Source organism: Zalophus californianus, chromosome 10 (assembly GCF_009762305.2).
Source record: "Zalophus californianus isolate mZalCal1 chromosome 10, mZalCal1.pri.v2, whole genome shotgun sequence".
Classification (NCBI taxonomy): domain Eukaryota; kingdom Metazoa; phylum Chordata; class Mammalia; order Carnivora; family Otariidae; genus Zalophus; species Zalophus californianus.
The window spans coordinates 43,471,768-43,478,820 of NC_045604.1; positions in this window are offsets into that span (position 1 = coordinate 43,471,768).

Here is a 7,053-nt window from a genome sequence, read left to right on the forward strand (position 1 = left end):
CGGAGAAGGGAATATGAGGCAATATTTGGGAAGATAGATGGCAGGGGAGGGGGCCTCTGTTGGCTGCTTCTGGCAAGTGATAGAGCCACAGAGCACAAAATTGGAACTTTTAGAAGTCTGCTCCACTGAGGGACATGGCTCCAGTGGATAAGTGGGGTTAGAACCCTCACTGGGACAGTGTGGACTCAGGACGCTCAGGGTCACAAAAGGACCGGGGGTGCCTGAGTGAGGCAGAGCTCCCAGGTATTGGAGCGGGGGAGCCGGCTGTAGAGACAGAGCTGAGGCTCAGGCTCTCAGCTCAGGGTTGCCATAAACCGTGATCCATGGCACAGTCAGGTCATCGCTCTGCCAGAGGGACCCAACAAGCGGCAGATCCGGGGAGACTCCCCTTCCTCCCCCGAGAGGAGCAGCGCGGGAGCACAATGCAGGGATCTGCTGGTTTTGGAGACTCCACACGGGGTCGTGTGCCAGAGACAGAAACGCTCGGTCACAGGCCAGGTGACCACGGAGTGCGGCCGGAGACCGGGGAGATGGGAGTGACTGACTGCTTTTCTCTGGGGGCGCACTGAGGAAGGGGGCCCCGAGTTCTCGACTCCTCCGGGGCGGAGATTAGGAGGCCGCCATTTTCACTCTTGTCCTCCAAAGCTGTATGGAAAGCTTGCAGGGAACAAAAGCTCCCAAGGGCAAACCCGAGCAGATTACTTAGCCCGGACCGGCAAGGGCAGGGCAATTCTGCCTCCGGTAAAGACATTTGGGAACCACAGCAACAGGCCCCTCCCCCAGAAGATCAGCAAGAACAGCCCGCCAAGACCAAGTTTACCGATCAATGAGAACGGCAGAACTCCAGCACTAGGGGAATACTGCACATAGAATTCATGGCTTTTTTCCCATGATTCTTTAGTCTTTCAAAGTTAATTTTTTTAACTGGTTTTTTTTTTGTTTAATTTTTCTTTTTCCCTTTTTCAACCAACATCCTATCAACCCTTTTAAAAAATATTTTTTATGTTTCATTTTTAGAGTCATATTCTATCCCTTCATAGTTGTTACCCTTATTTTTGGTATATGTATATATGAGTTGTTCTCTCTTTAAAATTTTGAGATATAGTTTCTTCTAACAGATCAAAATATACCCTAAATCTCTAGTGTGTGGCTTTGTTCTAGTCTCCTAACTGATCACATTCTCTCTTTTTTTTTAATCCTCTTCTTTCTTTTTTCAACCAACTTCTTCTCAATTCCTTTTATAAAATCTTTTATAATTTTCATCTTTACAGTCATATTCCATCCCTTCATCATATTAACCCTTATTTTTGTACATGTATAAGTTTTTCTTTCTTTAGAATTTTGGGAGGTACTTTCTTCTGACAGACCAAAATACGCCCAAAATCTAGTGTGTGGCACTGATCTGTGCACCAGCCTGATCATATTTGATCATATTCTGTTTTCTTTGTTTTGTTTTGGTTTTGTTTTTATCTTTTTTTTTCCTTTGTTCTTTCTTTCCCCTTCTTTTCCTCTGGTTTCAGGTCTTTTCTGTTTAGTGTATATTTTCTGGGGATGTTGTTACCCTGTTAACATTTTGTTCTCTGATTCATCTGTTCTCCTCTGACAAAATGACAAGACAGAAAAAATCACCTCAACAAAAAGAAAAAGAGGCAGTACTGACTGCCAGGGACTTAATCAATACGGACATTAGTAAAATGTCGGAACTAGAGTTCAGAATGATGATTTTAAAGATACCAGCTGGGCTTGAAAAAAGCATGGAAGTTATTAGAGAAATCCTTTCTGGAGAAATAAAAGAATTAAAATCTAACCAACTCGAAATCAAAAAGGCTATTAATGACGTGCAATCAAAAATGGAGGCTCTAACTGCTAGGATAAATGAGGCAGAAGAGAGAATTAGTGATCTAGAAGACCAAATGATGGAAAATAAGGACGCTGAGAAAAAGAGAGATAAACAACTACTGGATCATGAGGGCAGAATTCGAGAGATAAACGATACGATAAGACGAAACAACATTAGAATAATTGGGATCTCAGAAGAAGAAGAAAGCGAGAGGGGGCAGAAGGTATATTGGAACAAATTATAGCAGAGAACTTCCCTAATTTAGGGAAGGAAACAAGCATCAAAATCCAGGAGGCACAGAGAACCCCTCTCAAAATCAATAACAATAGGTCAACACCCCGACACCTTATAGTAAAACTTAGAGTCTCAGAGACAAAAAGAAAACCCTGAAAGCAGCTTAGGAGAAGAGATATGTAACCTACAATGGTAGAAATATTAGATTGGCAACAGACCTATCCACAGAGACCTGGCAGGCCAGAAAGGACTGGCATGATATCTTCAGAGCACTAAATGAGAAAAATATGCAGCCAAGAATACTATATCCAGCTAGGCTGTCATTGAAAATAGAAGGAGAGATAAAAAGCTTCCAGGACAAACAAAAACTAAAGGAATTTGCAAACACGAAACCAGCCCTACAAGAAATATTGAAAGGGGTCCTCTAAGCAAAGAGAGAGCCTATAAGCAACATAGACCAGAAAGGAACACAGACAATATACAGTCACAGTCACCTTACAGGCAATACAATGGCACTAAATTCATATCTTTCAATAGTTACCCTGAATTTAAAGGGGCTAAATGCCCCAATCAAAAGACACAGGCTATCAGATTGAATTAAAAAACAAGACCCATCGATATGCTGTCTGCAAGAGACTCATTTTAGACCCAAAGACACCCCCACATTGAAAGTGAGGGGGTGGAAAACCATTTACCATGCTAATGGACACCAAAAGAAAGCCGGGGTGGCAATTCTTATATCAGACAAATTAGATTTTAAAGCAAAGACTGTAATAAGAGATGAGGAAGGACACTATATCCTATTTAAAGGGTCTATCCAACAAGGAGATCTAACAATTGTAAATATCTACACCCCTAACATGGGAGCAGCCAATTATATAAGCCAATTAATAACAAAAGCAAAGAAACACATTGACAACAATACAATAATAGTGGGGGACTTTAACACCCCCCTCACTGAAATGGACAGATCATCTAAGCAAAAGATCAACAAGGAAATAAAGACTTTAAATGACACACTGGACCAAATGGACTTCACAGATATATTCAGAACATTCCATCCCAAAGCAACAGAATACACATTCTCTAGTGCCCATGGAACATTCTCCAGAATAGATCACATCCTAGGTCACAAATCAGGTCTCAACCAGTACCAAAAGATTGGGATTGTTCCCTGCATATTTTCGGACCACAATGCTTTGAAACTAGAACTCAATCACAAGAGGAAAGTCGGAAAGAACTCAAATACACGGAGACTAAAGAGCATCCTCCTAAAGAATGAATGGGTCAACCAGGAAATTAAAGAATTCAAAAAATTCATGGAAACAAATGAAAATGAAAACATAACTGTTCAAAATCTTTGGGATGCAGCAAAGGCAGTCCTAAGAGGAAAGTATATAGCAATACAAGCTTTTCTCAAGAAATAAGAAAGGTCTCAAATACACAACCTAACCCTTCACCTAAAGGAGGTGGAGAAAGAACAGCAAATAAAGCCTAAACCCAGCAGGAGAAGAGAAATAATAAAGTCAGAGCAGAAATCAATGAAATGGAAACCAAAAGAACAGTAGAACAGATCAACGAAACTAGGAGCTGGTTCTCTGAAAGAATTAACAAGATTGATAAACCCCTGGCCAGACTTATCAAAAAGAAAAGAGAAATGACCCAAATCAACAAAATCATGAATGAAAGAGGAGAGATCACAGCCAACACCAAAGAAATACAAACAATTATAAGAACATATTAGGAGCAACTATATGCCAGCAAATTAGATAATCTGGAAGAAATGGATGCATTCCTAGAGAGGTATCAACTACAAAAACTGAACCAGGAAGAAAGAGAAAACCCGAACAGACCTATAACCACTAAGGAAACTGAAGCAGTCATCAAAAATCTCCCAAGAAACAAAAGCTCAGGGCCAGATGGTTTCCCAGGGGAATTCTACCAAACATTTCAAGAAGAATTAATACCTATACTTCTGAAACTGTTCCAAAAAATAGAAATGGAAGGAAAACTTCCAAACCCATTTTATGAGGCCACCATTACCTTGATCCCCAAACCAGACAAAGACCCCATCAAAAAGGAGAATTACAGACCAATATCCTTGATGAACATGAATGCAAAAATTCTCACCAAAATACTAGCCAATAGGATCCAACAGTACATTAAAAGGATTATTCACCACAACCAAGTGGGATTTATCCCGGGGCTGCAAGGTTGGTTCAACATCCTCAAATCAATCAATGTGATACAATACATTAATAAAAGAAAGAACAAGAATCATAGGATCCTCTCAATAGATGCAGAAAAAGCATTTGACAAAGTACAGCATCCTTTCTTGATCTAAACTCTTCAGAGTATAGGGACAGAGGGTACATACCTCAATATCATAAAAGCCATCTATGAAAAACCCACAGCGAATATCATTCTCAATGGGGAAAAAGTGAGAGCTTTCCCCCTAAGGTCAGGAACACAGCAGGGATGTCCACTATCACCTGCTATTCAACATAGTATTAGAAATCCTAGCCACAGCAATCAGACAACAAAAAGAAATCAAAAGCATCCAAATCAGCAAAGAAGTCAAAACTCTCACTCTTTGCAGATGATATGATACTTTATGTGGAAAACCCAAAAGACTCCACCCCAAAACTGCTAGAACTCATACAGGAATTCAGTCAAGTGGCAGGATATAAAATCAATGCACAGAAATCAGTGGCATTCCTATATACCAACAAGGCAGAAGAAAGAGAAATTAAGGAGTTGATCCCATTTACAATTGCACCCAAAACCATAAGATATGTAGGAATAAATCTAACCAAAGAGGCAAAGAATCTGTACTCAGAAAACTATAAAATACTCATGAAAGAAATTGAGGAAGACACAAAGAAATGGAAAAACGTTCCATGCTCATGGATTGGGAGAACGAACATTGTGAAGATGTCAATGCTACCTAGAGCAATCTACACATTCAATGCAATCCCCATCAAAATACCATCAACTTTTTTCAAAGAAATGGAACCAGAAGAGACCCCGAATAGCCAGAGGAATGTTGAAAAAGAAAAGCAAAGCTGGCGGCATCACAATTCCGGACTTCCAGCTCTATTACAAAGCTGTCATCATCAAGACAGTATGGTACTGGCACAAAAACAGACACATAGATCAATGGAACAGAATAGAGAGCCCAGAAATGGACCCTCAACTCTATGGTCAACTCATCTTTGACAAAGCAGGAAAGAATGTCCAGTGGAAAAAAGACAGTCTCTTCAACAAATGGTGTTGGGAAAATTGGACAGCCACACGCAGAAGAATGAAACTGGACCATTTCCTTACACCATACACAGAAATAGACCCCAAATGGTTGAAAGACCTAAATGTGAGACAGGAGTCCATCAAAATCCTAAAGGAGAACACAGTCAGCAACCTCTTTGACCTCAGCCACAGCAATTTATTCCTAGAAACATCACCAAAGGCAAGGGAAGCAAGGGCCAAAATGAACTATTGGGACCTCATCAAGATAAAAAGCTTTTGCACGGCAAAAGAAACAGTCCACAAAACCAAAAGACAACTGACAGAATGGGAGAAGATCTTTGCAAATGACATATCAGATAAAGGGCTAAACATGAACAGACATTTTTCCAAAGAAGACATCCAAATGGCCAACAGACACATGAAAAAGTGCTCAACATCACTCGGCCTCAGGGAAATCCAAATCAAAACCTCAATGAGATACCACCTCACACCAGTCAGAATGGCTAAAATTAACAAGTCAGGAAACAACAGATATTGGTGGGGATGCAGAGAAAGGGGAACCCTCCTACACCGTTGGTGGGAATACAGCCGGTGCAGCCACTCTGGAAAACAGTATGGAGGTTCTTCAAACAGTTGAAAATAGAGCTACTGTACGACCCAGCAATTGCAGTACTGGGTATTTACCCCAAAGATACAACTGTAGGGATCCGAAGGGGTACATGCACCCCAATGTTTATAGCAGCAATGTCCACAATAGCCAAACTATGGAAAGAGCCAAGATGTCCATCGACAGATGAATGGATAAAGAAGAGGTGGTATAGATATACAATGGAATATTATGCAGCCATCAAAAGCAATGAAATCTTGCCATTTGCAACAACGTGGATGGACCTGGAGGGTGTTATGCTGAGCGAAATAAGTCAATCAGAGAAAGACATGTATCATATGACCTCACTGATATGAGGAATTCTTAATCTCAGGAAACAAACTGAGGGTTGCTGGGGTGGTGGGGGGTGGGAGGGATGGGGTGGCTAGGTGATAGACATTGGGGAGGGTATATGCTATGGTGAGCACTGTGAATTGTGCAAGACTGTTGAGTCACAGATCTGTCCCTCTAAAACAAATAATACACTTTATGTTAAAAAAAAAAAAAGAAGATAGCAGGAGGGAAAGAATGAAGGGGGGGATTCAGAGGGAGAGACAAACCATGAGAGACGATGGACTCTGAAAAACAAACTGGGGGTTCTAAAGGGGAAGGAGGTGGGAGGATGTGTTGGCCTGGTGATGGATATTAAAGAGGGCATGTTCTTCATGGAGCACTGGGTGTTATATGCAAAAAATGAATTATGGAACACTACATCAAAAACTAATGATGTAATGTATGGTGATTAACATAACATAATAATTTAAAAAAAGAAAGAAAAAATATATAACTCAAAAAAAAAAAGCATTAGGCACTGGAAACCAGCAGGTGCTCAAGAAGTGAGCACCTTGTTACTTTACCATTATTTTCTCTCCTATGTTGCTTGTCCAGAACATTCCAGGCGGGCAACCTCCTCTCTTCTCTCTGTAACTGGCACTCCTGCTTGACAAGCCCAGGCACAGAATCACCTTGCCTAACACAGTACCTAATGTGAGCCACAAACTCAATTAAATGTTTGTGATCATGACAACTGCATGAGAAATATTTGCAGAGTGGCCACAGAAACCTTCAGAGAATTAAAGCAGAGGGT